Below are 18,501 nucleotides of genomic sequence, written 5' to 3' on the forward strand. Positions count from 1 at the left end.
TGTGTTCATTGAATATCAACGCTAGAAAATGTGTCTGATAATAAGAATAGCCACTGTCGAGCACTTCTCAAGTGCCAGGCAGTGTTCTAGGTGCCTAGACTCATTTAATATTCAAACACCCCTATGACGTAGGTATTATCTATCATGAACAACATATGGCAGATGAGAAAACTGAGATTCAGAGAGGTTAACAAATCCGAGCAGGATCACAGCTGCTCAGTGGCAGGGCTGGAATTGACTCCAGGCAACTTGGTTTTGAAACTCACACTCTTAAACATATCATCCTTTCCCAAGCAGTGTTTCCTATTTAACTGTCAGAGGCAGATGAGCAATGTGAGCAGATTTATTTACTATGGCCTTTAGTAGAAATTAGGAAAAGATCACAGGTTTGGGAACCAAACAGACCTGTGCTTAAACCCTGGTTTTGGGCACCTGGGTAGCTCAGTGGTTGAGCATCTGCCTTTGGCTCAGGTTGTGATCCTAGGGTCCTGGGATTGAGTCTCACATCAGGCTCCCAGTAGGGAGCCTGTTTCTCCCTCTGCCTGTGTCTCTGCCTCTTTTTCTATGTCTCTCATAAATAAATAAATAAAAATCTTAAAAATAAACAAACAAACCCTGGTTTTGCAATGAATTCACTATAAAATGGGTTGCTTTATCTATACAATGGGTTTTGCTAATAGCTACCTTGCAAGATTAAGTAAACCATATCAAGAAAGTACAGTGCCTGACATATTTTCCTAAACTGCTATCTTTCTTAGCATATTTCTTTTGGGAAATGGATTTCTACCTCACTTTCCCTTTAAATTGTCATTTAAAATGTCAGTTGGTGTTTGCCAAGAAGTCTTCCCATCTGCCTGCCTATGAAGAAGGGGCGAAGCCTCAGAAACGTCCATCATCTAGACTACAGTCACCAGGAATACATGGGCTCTCTGCCAGAGAATGATAGGCTTCAGGGCTCTGCTCTGGGTTGCTTGTTCAGCTCAGGAGCTTCTACCTACTTCATTTCCACCATTAGTCAGATGAACTCACCAGCCCAGGAGAGCATATTTATAGTGGTTTGCTGTTCACAGTGAGACCAACTAGGTTTACTTCACCTGTTTCAAATAAACACCTGTCACAAAGTTCATCATGACAGTGAATTTTTGCACACAGCTATACATTACTGCCATGGAGTTAAGGTGTACCAGGCAAGGAGACAGATATCTCTTTCTCGAGGGTTTTACTACAAACTGCTGTCCTAAGTCAGTATGCCCTAGCATTTGGCTACCTGTGTGCTCTGAATCTGATGAAGTCATCCATCCATTTAAGAAACTGCTATCTTCGATGTATGTGATCAACATTCCTTGAGCAACAGCAGTGGTAGCCCTCCACGGGACAAGGTGATGCAGGCTATGCAGGTTAAAACAGGAGAGATTTTTCTTAGCTTTGTGTTTCTAGAGAATGGCTCAGTGGCCAAGTTAATTTGTTTACATATAGATTACCCCCTCCTTGTTTACTTTTCCCTATATGCATCTTACTAGGGGGTCTGGAACATGCATGGATGAGATGCCCTTCTCTTCCATGACTATACTTAATACTAGGCCCTGTAGGAGCTGAGGTAGGCAATGTAATTGGAGGTTGGGAGAGAGGGAGAGAGAGGGACTTGAATTTCTAAATGGTTAGAAAGGCCGGGTACAAATACCATGTGCAGCGAAGAGAAGTGAAAACTATGCTTGAGAGGTTATTTCCTATCTATTGATATGTGGGTTATCTACCATATGGCTTGACAAAGGCTTGGTCTGTTCTAAGTCTTTCCATGATTTCTACATCCTTGCTCTGCCATGATCCCCCAAAATTTCTGCCAGAACCATTTCTTCTCTCTCTGTTCCCCTGCACTGCCTGGCTGTTCCGCCTTGACACACCCCATGAAAAATTAATATAGATTAGTGTTTATGGTTTTTCCGTTATACTGCTCTGTTCTCATGTCAAGGAGAATCATAATATGTATTCTTTTTTTTTTTTTTAAGATTTTATTTACTTACTTGAGAGAGCAAGAGAGAGAGAGAGAGAGAGCATGAGCAAGGGAAAGACAGAAGGAGAATCAGACTCTGTTCTATCAGGGAGCCCAATGCAGGATCCCAACACCTTGGGATCATGAACTGAGCCAAAGGCAGATGCTTAACCGACTGATCCACTCGGGTGCCCTCATAATATGTATTGTCATAATTATCCCCTTATGCTACCAATTGCTCCCAGACATAACAAACTATATAGAGCCTTGAAACTATACCAGTACTTTGCTGACATTTGTAAAAGTTGTAATATTTATTGAGCACTTATTGGCTAGCAATGTATTAAACTTTACTTACTTATCTCATTTAACCCTCAGAGTATTTTCAAATGGTTATACTATTATGTCTACTTTGTACCTAAGGACACTGTGGCTAAAGAGGTTAGGTGACTTGGTAACAAATGGCACACTCAGAAAAATGGCCAAAGTCTATGACTGCAGAGCCTACTCTCTGAACTGTTACCTCCACTGCTTCTAAGAAATTGTGGTAGCCGATAACATAAAATATAAGGGTCTGTTCTCATTGTTTTTACTTCCTCATATTCTATTTTCTCCTTAACTAACTTACTCTCAAAAATACCACCAGAGTTGCTTTTATTAGGTAGGTAATGACATGTACAATAACAAAACCAATGGCCAGTGTAGATCTGTGTACTCGATCTCTTTCCAGCCCTTTGGCAGAATTAGTTACAACTTCCCTGAATCAACTGTTCCTTACTTAGCTCCTGAGACCCCCTTGGTTTCCCACTTTTCTCATTAACCCATCCTACTAAGTCTCTCCTGCTGGGTCCTTCTCTTGATCTTCCATATTCATAGTGCCCTAGGGCTCATCATTAGACCTCTCTAGTTGCACTCACTTGCTAGGCCGCAACATCCAGTCAGGGCATAAATGCCATCTAAAGACTACCTATCCCTAGTCCCAACGTGTGCCCTAAACTCCATATTTTTACACCCCTTTGCATACCACATCTAAGAATTTCCACTCAACTGTCAGATAGGCTTTTCATATTTAAGATGTCCCAAACCAAATTGTGGCTTCTTCCAAATATGGTATACCCCCATATGTTTCAATAAATGGCATAATCATTCACCTAGTTGCTCTGGCCAAAAACCTGGGAATCATTCTTTATTCTTTTTATCTTATATCCCACATCTTATTCATCAGCAAATGCTATTAATTGTGTCTTCCAAATATATCCCAAATCTTTCCTCCGTCTCTGCCCTTATTCCCAGTTTATACCACTATCAACTCTCACATAGATCTCTGCAATCACCTCCTAACTGATATCTTTACTTCGACTCTTGCCTTGCTACAAATTACTGTCCAGACAGTCTCCAGAGTGATTCTTCTAAAACAAAAATGAGAACCCCCCCCCAACCTGTTTACCACCCTTCAGTGGCTCCCCTTTCACTTAAACTGGCTCCTTTACTGCAGTCAGGAAAGATTCTGCTAACATGTCTCATCAAAGAAGAATTCTTTGACATCCTATATAGAACAGCATCTTCCATTCCCTTGTTATTTGCTACTCCCTTATTGGATTTTATTTTTATTTATACTCCAGTGCATGCTATATATTTACTTGTTTATTTCATTAACATTTATTTGCCCCCACTAGAATGTAAGATCCATGAGGTCAGGGACCTTGTCTATTTTGTTCAAGGCTGAGTTTCTAGCACTATAACAGAGCCTGCCATGTAATAGGTATTTAAAATATTTACTACACGGATGTGTTCAAAGTCCTATCTTCACTATTTCTTATATATCCTTGTGTAAATTGCTTACTAAATTACTAAATCCTAAATTCCTCAATTATAATCTTTCTTAGAAAAAAACAAACCCATATATTGCTCTGGTCTTTTACAAAGTATTCAGCCTTTCCTGTGAATGACTTTGATACAATTCTATGAGATTGGTCAGTGCTATGAGTTAACTTGTAATCCCCCAGTACCTCAGAGCATGACGCAAATATTTGGAAGAAGGACTGTGTCAGATATACTTAGTTAAGTAGTCGTCCTACTGGAGAAGAGTGGGTCTCTAATGCAATGAGACCAGTGTCCTTATAAAAGAGGGACATTTGGACACAGGTGTGTGCCTGGAGTCATGCTGCTAAAAGCCAAGGAACTCCCTGAAGCTAGGAGAGAGGCCTGAAACAAATCCTTTTCTAGTACCTGCGGCAGGAGCATGGCCCTGCTGACACTTGATTTTTGGCTTCTGGGATCCAGAATTTCTGGAATCAGAGACAATACATTTCTGATGTTGTAAGCTATCTAGACTGTAATATTTTGTTACAGCAACCCTAGAAAATCAATACAACCAGTCAGATATAGCCCTCATCTGACATGGGAGGAAATCACAGCTCAGGAAAGTGGAGTTACCTGCTTCAGGTATCACAGCTAGGAATTTGTTGGGCCTGAATTTAAATCAGGATGTGCATATTCTGCTATGTATAGCAGAAGCAATGGTCCCTAGAGGCTGATCCCTGACCCTCCTCTCCAGGGCAGAATGAAAAGAGTTAGCAGGGTGTGGTGATTTTCACCAAGCCAAAATGACCTTCCCTTATTATAAGATTATGTCCTTCCTACTATTTGTTTTTCTTCCTATCGTTTTTGCTATTGTCTTTTTATTTCTGAAATGATGGTGAGAATAGATCTTAGTTTTTAAATCCTGTTTGTTTTTTCCATGTTCTTCATTTTATTGGCAAGATAAGCTGGCAATTCTGTTGGCCTATAAAAGTTTGTTCTGAAATGTTTCTAGTCTATGAATTATAAAAGCCTGGTGACAACTGTTCCAATGCTGTCCCCTTTCAACAAGTAAGAAAGCCCTTCATATGTGGCAACATTTGGTGGTGGGAAGAAAGTTTTTCTCTTGATCAATTGAAAAGACTCCTCCCTGTTCTGATAAAAACAGTTCTGTGCTAATGGTCACACTGTCTCACTTTATTACCAATTAATTAATGTGATATAATCCCAAGCAACAAATTTGTATAAGTGAATTTAACAATATTCATTTGTAACTAAAATTAACATAATTCAGACTTTATCTTCTCTCCCTTCTTCCTGCTTTCTTAGCGAGCATTTTCTATTTCAGTAAAATTCTTGACTTGCTTTTGATTTTATCTATTTTCTTTGGGTTCAGGGTCTATGGGTTTGTGCAAACATCTGAAGATTAAATGAAATCACCTCTGTTGAATATCTATAACATTGAAAAAGCTCTCAGTAATGCTGGTTCCCTTTAAAGAATGAGGTAAAGAGGGATATAGCTTTATGACCAAAGGAGATTTAAAGCAACTGGATGACTCTGCAAGAACAGCCAAACTGGAGAGTTTTAATAAACTTTATCCTTTTGATGGGCATTCTGTGATCCAATAGACAATTTGTGGTTGTCTATTTTTATGAATTTTTAAATTTTATGAATTTTTAAAAATTTATGAATTTTTAAAAATTATGGTTGTCTATTTTTATGAATTCATGCTCATGATATGTGTGGGCTTATACATGTGCACACACATGAACATATATATGTCTACGTACACACACATATATAAATTGGTATGTATTGATAAGTCAGATACATTTTAATATAAATTTTATTGATTTAAGTCTGTGCATCCTCTTTAGTTTCTGAGAAACTCAGAAGGGAAAAGCCTTCACACATATGAAGGATTGCTTTCTTTGTTTTTTTCATCTGGTCCCTTATCTTCTAATTTATATCCACCAATTTGTCCTAGCCTGGGAAACTTTGGTAAAGACAAACTTTAACCCATTTCTTTGCCAAAGTTATGTCAGACTCCAAGTCAATGAAGAAGGAATTCCTTCATTCCATGAGGATTTATAAAGGACCTAATATGTTGCAGGCACTGTACTATTATGTTGGATGCCAGAAGAACAATACAATTGAGGTCAGATTTTCTGTTCCCTGTACTTCCATTCTAGGGAGTAATGAGCAGATAATAGTTAACTAACTACACAATGCATAGTGTATTTTATTAAGGTCTTAATTAAAATTCTATAGATGCTTTGAGGAAAGGCATACAACTTAGTTTTGTGTGGGGGGGGGGGGCGGAGGGGGGAAGTAAAGTCAAGAAAGCTTCCTGGTGTTGTCTCAGCTGAATCTTGATGAATAACTAGGAGATAGCCAATTAAGAAGGAGATATCCGGGATCCCTGGGTGGCGCAGCGGTTTGGCGCCTGCCTTTGGCCCAGGGCGCGATCCTGGAGACCCCGGATCGAATCCCACATCGGGCTCCCGGTGCATGGAGCCTGCTTCTCTCTCTGCCTCTGCCCCTCTCTCTCTCTGTATGACTATCATAGATAAATAGAAATTAAAAAAAATAAAATATTAAAAAAAAAAAAGAAGGAGATATCCAATCAGAGTGAGAAGCATGTGATAGGCAAAGGTCCTGGGTGGGGGTGAGGGCAAGAAGTTGATCATGGATCTCTAGGGGGAATTTTATTCATTTACCACTCAATAACCTAAGAACATGTAATGGGAAAAAGACTAACTTCAGAGTTTAGGAATGCCAAAGAATGATCATTCCTTTTTCATGAACTTCTTCAATGCAATGAAGCCTGAAGTGGAAAATGTCATGCTTTACAGTTAAGACAGTCCTGGGCAGCCCAGGTGGCTCAGCAGTTTAGCGCTGCCTTCAGCCCAGGGTGTGATCCTGGAGATCCGGGATCAAGTCCCACGTCATGCTCCTTGCATGGAGCCTGCGTCTCCCACTGCCTGTATCTCTGCCTTTCTCTCTCTCTCTCTCTGTGTGTGTGTGTCTCTCATGAATAAATAAATAAAATCTTCATAGTTAGACAGTTCTGATTGCAAGCTGACCTTTGCAAGTTGTTTAGCTTCTCCAAATTGACTTTTGGTTCATCATCTATAAAATGGGGATAGTAGAATCTATTTCATATAGCTGTTTGTTATTATGTAAATTAAAAATGTAAAATGTCTTGCTACCTACCTGGCACACAATAGGTACTAGAGCAAATCTTAATTTAATCTTAATCTTAAAAACACTTGTGTCATTGTGAGTAAGAACCTCCGTCACTCATACCAACTCTTGTTTCCCACTGGGATACTTTTTACTCCCTCCTAGACCAGATGTCTTAATAGTTTGATTGCTGACATCATCATTTAAAATTTTTTGAGCACATACCCTCATTATCTAAATATTTATATATTTATAAACTGTAGGAATGTACACCCACAGTGCTATGGCATAGTATGTACATTATAAAACCTATATGAGAATAGAACTTTAAAGGCCGAGATGGAAAATTTATATAAAGAGAAGGGCTGTCATCTCACATACTCTTAGGATATACATACTCACTTTGGAGAATACTAAGAGCTCCTAGAGAGAGAGGATCTAATCTCATTTTTCATGGAGTACCTAGCAGCACAGACCAAGTACTAAAGACACATCCTGAAATTGAAGAGGCAACACTGGGACAGTAGGAAGAAAAGAAAAGACCAAAAATTGTGTGGCCTACTAATGCCACTCACTACCTGTACAAACTAGTGTTTGTATTTATTTATTTATTTATTTAGATTTTATTTATTTATTCATGAGAGACACAGAGAGAGAGAGAGAGAGGCAGAGACATAGGCAGAGGGAGAAGCAGGCTCCATGCAGGGACCCCGACATGGGACTCAATCCCGGGTCTCCAGAATCACTCCCTGGGCCAAAGGCAGGCGCTAAACCACTGAACCACCCAGGGATCCCCGTGTTTATATTTTTAATATATATTTTAATAATAGTAAAAGTTCAAAATAGTAAAAACTTTAAGCAACCAAATGTAACTGCCTCCCTTTCCAAATGTCCGTGATAAGGAGAGAGTAAACAGATTTCTTTTTTAAGGGACTAATAGTAATAATGACTATTTCCTGAGCACTTATAAGGGGCAGATGCTATGCTAATCACTTTGGATGTATTTTCTTATTTCGCTCTTACAATAATCAGAGCACCACACTGCATCTCTCTGGAGGGTAATAAACATATTTTAGTGTATGTTGGGAGTCTGCAAACCATAGTCTGTAGACCAAACCTGGCCCACTGTCTGGCTTTGTATACTCTGTAAGCCAAGAATGGTTTTCACATTTTAATTGGCTGAAAAAAAAAATCAAAGGAAGAATAACGCTTTGAGGCACATGAAAATTATACAGTATTCAAATTTCAATGCCCATAAATAAAGTTTTATTGGAACTTAGCCACATCCATTCGCTTATGTACTATCTATGGCTGCTTTTACATGACAATAGCAGAGTTGACTAGAGACCATATGACCCTTAAAACCTAAGATATTTAGTATCTGGCCCTTTACATGTTTACAATATGCTGACCCCTAGTGTATATGAATGGAACCACCTGGCACTACGTAGGTTGCAGCTTGCATGGTTGTCCAGATAACAACCTATGCTGAATGGAGGCTCAGAGAAAATAAGTCACTTGTCCGTGCAATGAGGAAATGGCAGAACCAGAGGCTTCTAGGGCATATTTTTAAGGCTGAAATATGTCCACAATCGTACTTAGAGTTAAGGCCTTTTCTGTTTGATGATCTCCTCTGGCTATATGACTGAGCCAGCCCCCACCAATATAACCTCCCCACTGTCTTCTCTGTGCTTCTGTGCCTAGATTTTAATACTGTGACAGCTAAGGACAGGGTAGAGTGGGGAATGGCTCAATGGAACAAAAGCACATTTCACTCCTTCAAAACTACGTTCTTGAGTCTCTCAAATATACACTCAGTCCCCAAGTATGAGGCTTTGCCGTCCCTGGCTGAGCTGAGAGAGATGAAAAGGGCATGTGATGGAAAGCTGGAAACCTCATTACTGGCTCTTTGCCTACAGAAACTCAGCCAGCTTATCTTCTTTCCCAAGGAACTTCCAACTTACACTGGCTCAGCTGGTTCTTTCCAGGTGCCTATAACAAGCGGCTCTGCCCAGCTGAGATCAGAAGTTGACAGATGAGACTCTACACATTGTTTTTCTATCCTGGAGAATATGTCCCATTTTTTTTAACCCTCATTGTGCCAGATCCTCCTAGGGTCTCAGCTACTCCTTGGTTGTAGTCTGGATACTATAAAACGCAAGTCGCAATAACTTCTTCCTGGACAGTATCCTGGAGGCCCAGATACATTAACATAATTTCTGTGGCTGCCCAATTATAGCCAGAATCTCATTTCCAAGCAGAAACAACTAACACTGGCAAGGCATCAATTGAATTAAAGTTGTGGGAACAGCTTTCACATAGGTTAATCTCACTGAATTCTCCCAGCAAACAGAGATACATTCTTCCTGTTTGAAAGATAAAAACACTAAGACTCAAGAGGAATTAAGGAGCATGTATCTGTATACACTGGTAAAGTGATAGGTCTGGGCTTCAATCTCCAGCTCTTTGACTCCTAAACGCCCGTCACTTCAGTAAAGGAGCCATCCAGGAAGAAGTCAGCTTTTTGCCATGATAGTCATTAAAAGCAAGCAAACAAACACCCCTTCCAATCCTTCCCTCCAATTCATGGCATGATTATTCTTTTATACTTGGGATATAGCCCAGTATTATGGCATTCAGTGAGGGACGGCTTTTAAACTTATTAGCAAATCATTTAGGCAATCTGATCTCCTATTAATCTGTAAAATGGGAATAACAATGTGCCCACCTTTTAGGGTTGTTGCGAGGACTATATAAAAGAATGGAGGTATTCTGTTTTATGATATGTTCAGAATAGACAAGTCTATTTAGAGAGAAAGTCAACTAGTGGTTGCCTAGGGGTTGGGGAGGGGGTTGGTTGGGAGGAAGTGAGGACAGATTGCTAATGGATATGGGCTTCTTTCTAGGGTGTTGAAAATGACTGAAAATTGATTGTGGTGATGGTTGCACAATGGTATACATTAAATTGGTGAGTATATGGTATATGAAATTTGAAAATAATGTAGATAAAGTGCCAACACAATGCCTGGCACAAAGCAAATGCTTCATAAATGTTAGTTTCTGTCATTATTGTTTGGAGGCAGAGGCTAACTAGTTCACCAAAATCATTCATCTTCTCCTGGAGCACAAAACTAGACCCCACCTAGAAGTTAAGTGCAGTCATCTGAGCTGTAGCCAAGAGAATGTGAGTTCTGGCCAATGAAATGGAATGGGCCTGGCCCACAGAAACATTCCCCTTGAAAGCCTTCAGATCCTCTTTCTCTCCCACCACCTCAATGCAGATGAATCCTTAATCTTGGAAGCCACATGTGAAAGAGAGAAGAGCCACACACAGCATAGAGTAAGTCTCTGAACCACTGCCCAGAGAAAAGTTAAAACGAGTTTTGGAATTCATGAAAAAGAAAATAAACTTCTGTTGTGTTTAAACCATTATTCATTTTGAGATTTTCTTGTTACAAGAGCTAGTATTGTAACTAATATATTACTGTTAAAATTTTAACTCTTCCAAATCATCTGAAATAAATTGACTATGGATTCACTGATCATGCTAGGTCTGGGGTCCTGAGGGCATACAGCAAAGGTCTGGCAAATACAGCCATTCCTTCCATATTGTCAAATAGTCATTGGGCAGTCTGAGGAGGGTATACAGCTTCTAAAGAGCTTTCACAACTTAGGGAAACTCTGAGTCCTTGTTCTGCCTTCCAGTCCTCTCAGGATGGGCCAAATGAACAGCAGGCAGATGCAGTCAGACCATGAGCATCAGTAGGGTGTGAAGAAAACTCAGTCAGTCCTATGCCTGCCACTCGGCACTTCTGTCCTGCTCTCCTTCATCGAGGACCTGTACCCCATCCTCTTCTTCCTTGATGAAAAGGGCAAACAATCTAAATCAAATATTGTGACCCAATCAGATTATGTACCATCCTTGTTCAGTGCATTCTAAAGCAGTAGCCTTCATTTTCTAAATGTGGAAAGCAAAGAGAGCTATCAGCTCTCCTGGTGAGTAACGCCAAAACATTTGATTGTTATTGTCTCTCGTTCAGAAGATTGGCTGTCAGAAGGAAACACTCTGAGTCATGCTGTAGAGAAGGTGAACAGAGGATATGCAACCACAAGCAAAAGGTGACAGAGTGGGGAGGGACTGATCACCGCAGAGGGAGAGAGGGGTTTCAGGTTTCTCTGTCAAATGGGGCCAACGATGCCTTCCTTCCTACACTTTATCGCAGGGGGACACTGAAAACCAGTGGTTGTCTAAAGTGAAAGTCCATTCAGATCTTATAAAAATAGTGAATGACTCCAGAGTATTTACTGTGAAGTTCTTTCATAAAGCTTGTTTTATCTTCTGAATAAGCTTCTTGTATGAGTGTTATCAAAAATTAGCCCCTCTTATGAGATGAGGAAACTGAGGCTCAGGTATGTTACTCAAAGCAGAATCTCCCCGCTCATTCAGTCTTGTCAGTAACAAAGCTGGGACTTTAACTGGGACCTGAAAGATCCCTAAAGCTCACATCTCTACCGTCTCCTTCCTGGCTCTATGCAAATGAGATGCCTTCACCGAGGGGAATAGCCCTTCAGCTGGAGAATACAGGATGCCCAAGCCAAGATGCCTACCCTTGCTCATTCTACACACAGACTGTCCTACAAGGCTGCTTGCACTCAGGCATATGAAGGGCCCGAGAGAATAATGACACAGACAGGAAACCGGAAGAACAAAGGCTATTGTCCCGGGCTCCTGAGACTAGCCTACCTAAACATGATTCATAAAGTCATTCATGAACTCAGACCTCATAGATTTTGAACATCAGATCATTGCAGGTAGAAGTATGAACTTCCAGATAGAAAGCAAGTCTTCTTGCTGAAAATAGCTTCCCTTGCCCAGCACAAAATCATAAAGAAAAAAGAATCTGAATTTCTCTCTGCTTCCTGTTTGCCAGGCAGTTCCTTTTTATCCCCTCAACCTCACAGTCCCATTGTTTCTCTCATTTCTTCTTAGTATGCTCTATTTAAACCAGATGGAGCAGTAGCATTTTGAAACTAGTTCTGAAGCCCAAGGGACTCGCAGCATAAATAAATAAACAAATGAACAATTCAGCAATTGGTAAATCAGGCAGAATGAGTTTAACAATTGAGCTGGAAAAGTAGCTGAAAATCTATTCCCCGATGAAAGATCTGAATGTGACCCAACGTCCCTCCACTGAACAGGTAACCACACTGACTTTTTTTCAGTAAACTGGGGACTGGAAAGAGAAGCAGTGGGGAGGCAGTTACGAACAGCTCCACAGAGCCACTCAGGGCCCTCTGGCCACTCTCTATTACCAATATGCTGATACATTATCCCATGGTTGCCATGAAATATTTGTTTGCCACCTATAAAAGCAAGGCATTTTCAAGTGTTGCTTTTCTTTAAATATATTCTCCTTCCTTTAAGTCTTACATAATTCAACTATCATCCCATGTGAAGCTTAATTTAAAGAAAACCATAAGTTGAGTTAATTCACTGTGAAGGGTTATGGAAGTTATATTTATTCCAGAGAGTCAGCAGCTGTGTAACGGAGTGTCTATTATATGCCTGACCTACTGCCAGGTTCTGGGAACACAAATATCAATAAGACTCAGCCCCTGTCCTTAAGGAGTTCATGGCCTCCCAAGAGAGGAATGTATTCAAAAAGTAAGTGAAAGAAGTGTTATAGCCATTAGGGTAGAAGGGAGTACATGAGGTGTTTAGTGATCAGCTCTAAAGAACAAGAGAGTGTGGGGTGGGGAGGGGAGAGGACAGAGATGGCAATTCAGTAAAGGAACCCCCCGTCCATTTGTGTAGAAGATACTAGAAGCTGCCATCCACCAAGAAGACGGGTTGAGATGATGGTCTGGGCAGAGAGAACAGGACGATTGGGAGCAGCCATATTCAATGTCCCTGTAGACACTTGAATGCAGTTGGGAAATAGGCTCCTGGGGAGAAAAATGAGAGGCAGGCCTGGGTTCAGGAGGAGATCCTGCAGTGCCCTGTGGGTCAGGTGAAAACATGGACTCTATCCCACATGTGTTGGGAACATCTAACTGGCTTTAAACAACAGAGTAAGCAAGGTCTGATTTGTACTTTAGAAGATCACCGTGGCAACCATGTGGAGGCTGGGCTGGAGGTGTTGAGGCTGGCAGCAGGGAAGAGTCAGGAGGCAGGCGAGTGCAGCAGTCCAGGAGGGCCTAGTCTCGGCAGCCGCAGTGGGGATGTAAACAAAGGGAAAGAGGGCAGATGGTAAGAAGATAGAAATTTGGGCGGGAACTAATGAATTTCTGGTTTCTGGTTCCAGTTAGGTATAATCCCTCCATGTGACCCTACACGAGTCCTTCCCTTTTGGACCTTGTTTCCCAATTTATCAGGTGAGAGGGAGACATTTTACAGTTGTAGATGAGAAGGTACTTTATTTATGTATTTGGTTCCTATTATTCATTCCTTGGGTAAGTCAATGAGTTAGGGAAGGCACCCATTCCTTGATACATACTTTTGGGGGTCTCGCTATAAAGAAGCAAAATGGTAGTATGAGAAACTCAACAAAAGGAAAGATGAAACTTGAAGTCTATAAGCATTTGCTGATCATGCTTTAGATGCAGAATGTGCACCACAATGCAGATACAGATAAGATGGAAGTGGAAGTGACCAAGATGTGGTCTCTGCTCTCTGGGAGGGAAATGAAGCAGCCTGTGATTAATTCAGTTTAACAAATACTGACTAAATGCCTATGTGCAGAGTATTACATCCAACACAGCAAGGAAAGAAAGGAATAGAATGGGGTCCCTGACATGAAGGAGCTCACAGTCACAAATGGATGAAGTGATATTGCTCTTAGAGAGTTGCAAAGCACTGTGGGAGCCCAGAGATACTCTTATCAAATGTCCATCTTTGATCTTTGTCACAGCAAACAGATGTATGAATGCTCCTTTCTGTGATCCAAGACTACTAATAGTCACCTTTATGAAAGCAGATGAAGCAAGAAGTCATTCACTTTAAACAAAGAAGGCCTTTGGTGAGGTCCTATTATCAGGTGTTCTATATAAGAACAAGACATGCTCTTCACCCTCAAAGGAATCACAGTTCAATGTTCATAACATTTTGAATTGTGGGAGGAGAAATAAGAAAAAGTTGGCTTCTATTCTTTCTACTATGCAATCCAAAGTACCTTGAACAGCACCTAGCATATAGTAGGTGCTCAATAAAGTTCAATTAAGATGAACAATATCGCTTTTGTTACTACTGTTACTATTTGTTAAAGAAAGAAAATAAAGTTAGCTCTAAATAATAACACATACTTGACATTTAATTATCCAAAGAATTCACTCAAGAAAAATTACTTTTATGTGAGGAGTCACAAGTAATTAATCAAACCACAGGCAACTGGCTTGTTGTAATACTAATTCAAAGAAGGTTTCTAAGTAGCAGGTCTACATCCCCAAAGTCTTGGGAAGCAAATGGCATCTAATTGGCTTTAAGAGGCTTAGATTGACCACACTTGGTTCTTTAAGCCAGGGTGAGTTCAGTTTTGGAAGCCCTCTTTAAGGGAAATAACTCCCAACCCCTTAAATAAAATAAGTGGTTTCAAAATACCAGGCCAGAAAGGCCATTACTGGAAATGGTCTTGCTTAGAAAGATATGGAGTGTTATGAATTAGGGTTATGAAAAGAGAATTCCACTAGCAGCCTGCTGGGAAAAGGTGCTGACTTGACAAACGAGGTAACATATATAATAAACTTTGACAAAAATTAAAGGTTCTAACAATGCTAGTGGGATTAAGAAAGAAAAAAAAAAACATGCATCACATTGTGATATTTTCTCCTCAACAGAGAGGCCCAGAGCTGATCCAGCTGGTAAGAATTACGACTCATAATTTAGAATCTTTGACTAGTAAGAAATGATTCTAAAGGACCAGCAATAGGCTTGGCTCATGGGCTCTGCACCCTGTTGTAGGTGTGAAGTGGCCACCATACTGACTACCATTGGGGAGAAGAAGCCAGGGTAAAACGGCCATCTCATACAGGCGCTTTGGTCACAGGCTGGCTTTTGGTCAGAGGGTTGACATCTGGCCTCTGCTACTTCCTTAGCTGTTATGACCCTGGACAAATAACTTCACCACAGTTTATAGATCCCCATCTATAAATGAGAACAATAGGGACGCTTGGGTGGCTCAGTGGTTGAGCATCTGCCTTTGGCTCAAGGCATAATCCCAGGACCCTGGGATCGAGTCCCACATCGGGCTCCCTGCATGAAGCCTGCTTCTCCCTCTGCCTATGTCTCTGTCTCTGTCTCTCTCTGTCTCTCATGAATAAATAAATAAAGTCTTTAAAAAAATAAATAAATGAGAACAATAGTTCCTACCTCATAGCGTTGTTCTGGGGAGTACATGAGATAATACCTATAAACAGCTTAGTGCAGTACCTAGCACAGAATAGGTAGGGTACCTATTAGCATTATAATTGGGATTACTGAAAGGGAACCTTTCTTTCCAAAACTGGCTAAAAAAACTTGTTTCAGATATTTCTGAGACTGAAACAAATATATGGATGACGGATTTGCAGAGATGGGAGTGGGTGTTTCAGTTTACTATAATTGTAATGTGCTGAAGAATGTGGCAGTCTTGGGCCAATCAAAAACCCGTTCTCATAGTAAGATTATTTTGTGAGTGAACCTGAACTACATGTATAGAGCCTATGGGCTGTAATGTGCCATTTGGTAATGGGTCTCTCTTTTTTTTCTTTTAATATATTTTTTTATATGAGTCTCTGCTGAATCCTATTTAATGATATAATACAAAGAACTCTAGCCTGGAAGGACCTTGATTTGAATCTCACCTCAGTCACTTAACGGATATGTGAGCTCTGGTGAAACAAAAAGATTTCTGAGCCTCAGTTTCCATATCTATAAAATAGGAATAATAACTGTACTTACAGTACGTCTGGTTTTAAAAGAATTACATGACATGATCATCATCATCTTAGCTGAGTTTTTGCTTTGTGCCAAGTTCTGGCAGCCTTTACTAAATTACCTCACCCTCACTACATCCTATGTTGCCTTCCAGAGGTGGTTGTAAAGTTAGGGTCTGTAGCCAAGAGCTCAGAACCAGACCAGGGATCAGTCAAACTGACAGGCAGAGAGCTGCTAAATGATGTCCAAAAATACCAAAACCTCTGGCTGCTTTAGAGAGAGCTAGGTCTTTGACAGGTGGACGGCAGGCTGCAGGTAGAGGTCCAGTAGGGCAGGGAAAGACTTGTGAATATACACAAACATCAGAAACTTTGGGACCTGCAGTCAAACCTCCAGTTTCCAAGGCTTATCACAAAGAACTACTTCCAACGATGTCTAGAGCAAACATTTAAAAGGTCACAATAAAGGCAGGCATGGACAGAGGGTTGGGACCCCAAGTATGTCAAATTGGTTTAAAAGGATAGAGAGAAGAAAACAAAGCACATCAAACTGCTCCACTCTGGGCCCTAACCATGAAGACTCAGAGCATAGCCTTAGGGAAGAAGTATGACAGGGAGCAGCATGTGGGGCCACTGAACAGAGAGGGAGGGGCAGTGGGGCCTTGATTTGTCAGTTATCTTTAGATTTCTGTGACCTTGAGGTCAGAGGTCAGTGGTCCTTCTCTTGACTTTAAGAAAGTTATTTAACTGCATGCCAAGGTTCCATCTTCAAAATTGGGATAATGACACTATGGCACAATTTACATTACTATGTATTTGTAAAAAAGAATGGAGAAGCTGCCTCTGTACTGACATAGAAAGATCTCCAAGATACATCAATAAGTAAAAAAAGAAGTGCAGATCAGAGTGTATAGGATGCTGTCTCTGGTGTGGAACAAAGAGAACAAAAGAAAAAAAGTGTGTATATGTATATAGTTTGGTGTATTTGCAAAGGAAACTCCAGAAAGGTGCTCAATAAACCTAAAAACTTAAAAACAAAAATGGTTGGCTGGGTGAGGTAGATGGGAAGTGGGAATATTAGAAAAATCTAATATTTAAATTATTTTAAATAACATGAGGATAGCAATTAGAACATATAAGGTTATTTTGAAGAGTAAACAGAATCATCTATCTAAAGAGCTTAGCATGGGGTCTAATACATGGCAAGCAATAAGTACACATTAGCGGGGATTATTATCTCTTCTTGAGAAAAAGAGTGGGCAGAGGTCCTTCCTTGGCCTCTATTTGCTGCTCAGGGGCCCAAAGAGCTGGAGATGAATTGCAGGAGGCTGGCTGCTGGGTTCTCACTGAAGCTGAAGGAGCAAAAAGTTCATGATGACCTGATTTCCTCCTCAATTACCCAGCCCTGTTCTCAGAGATCCAGGGAAAACTGTCCATCCAGAAACAAAGATGGAGCCTTCAGGCTAATGGGTATGAAAGTGGAAAACTGCATCTCTAACACAAACGAAATCTGTCCATGTCTCCAAGAGTTAGCAGTGATTTAAAACACGCATGCCTCAGAACAAAACACAGGAAAAAGATAAACAGATGCCAATGAAATGTCACTTTCTTTTCCTGTGTTGCTAAAAATGTTTTAATGTCCTAAAAGCATACACCTCGGTGGATGAGTTGGAAATGCCACAATGGGATGAGAGCAATAAAAATTTAAAAAATGGCTCTGAAGAGAACCCTTTTATGTAGTCACAAAATTAATAATCTACGTTTTTGCTCCATTGGCACTGAAAAAGAAGATTTAATAATCAGATACAAAAGGTAGGAAATTATAGTGAATCATGAGTATTCAGATATTGTAACCCAAACAATTGTTCTAGTATTGCCTGTTTTACTTAGTTGTTATGCTAAGTGGCTGACAAAATAAAGACTCTAATTCTTAGTTCCTTTGGATTAAAACACAGTGGAATACAGAAAAGTGCCATTTTAGGCACTTGTTTGGGGAAATAGCACACAACGGGATGTAGGTTCTATAAAAGGAGCAAGCAGGCAGGGGTCCAGGAGATGGTGATGAGGCACCCCAGTAGCTGCCATATTGTTAGCTATGGTGGCTCAGAAAGTAGACAGATTTGAGCACAAATTCTGTTTCCATCCATCATTAGTTGAGTAGCTTCAGGCAAGTTACTTAGCCGTGCTGAACTTTAACCCACCTTGTTGGGATATTGTGGGGATCAAAAGAGATAATGTATTTCAGATGCTTAGCATAGTGCCTGGGATATAGTAGATGTTCAGTAAATTTTAGCCCTTATCATTATCTATCTTTTCATTCATTCAGCTATTCACTAAACTATCATTGATTAGGGACCATTTCAGGTCAAGCTATGGGCTGGGCAAAGGAAACCCAAGAATAAGACACAGTCCTGGTACACAGGAAGTTCTCAACCCAGCAGGGCAGATGGACAAAAGAAAGCAGCATGGCACTGGGTATATTATGATAGAAGACGGTCCCAGGAACACTGGAGCATAAAGAAGGAGTGCTGTAAGGATGAGGAAGGGGCTCCATGGAGAAGGTGATGCCCAGTGCAAGGCTTAGAACAGGTGTACATACAAGGTGTTTAGGGCA

General features: G+C 40.5%; 1 protein-coding gene across 47 annotated transcripts in view; it reads right to left on the reverse strand.

The window, feature by feature from the left end:
- Nucleotides 1-18,501, reverse strand: part of DLG2 (discs large MAGUK scaffold protein 2) — a 1,531,179-nt gene that overhangs the window by 203,974 nt on the left and 1,308,704 nt on the right. The gene's annotated exons all lie outside the window — the stretch shown is intronic.

Source organism: Vulpes vulpes, chromosome 11 (assembly GCF_048418805.1).
Source record: "Vulpes vulpes isolate BD-2025 chromosome 11, VulVul3, whole genome shotgun sequence".
Taxonomy (NCBI): Eukaryota; Metazoa; Chordata; class Mammalia; order Carnivora; family Canidae; genus Vulpes; species Vulpes vulpes.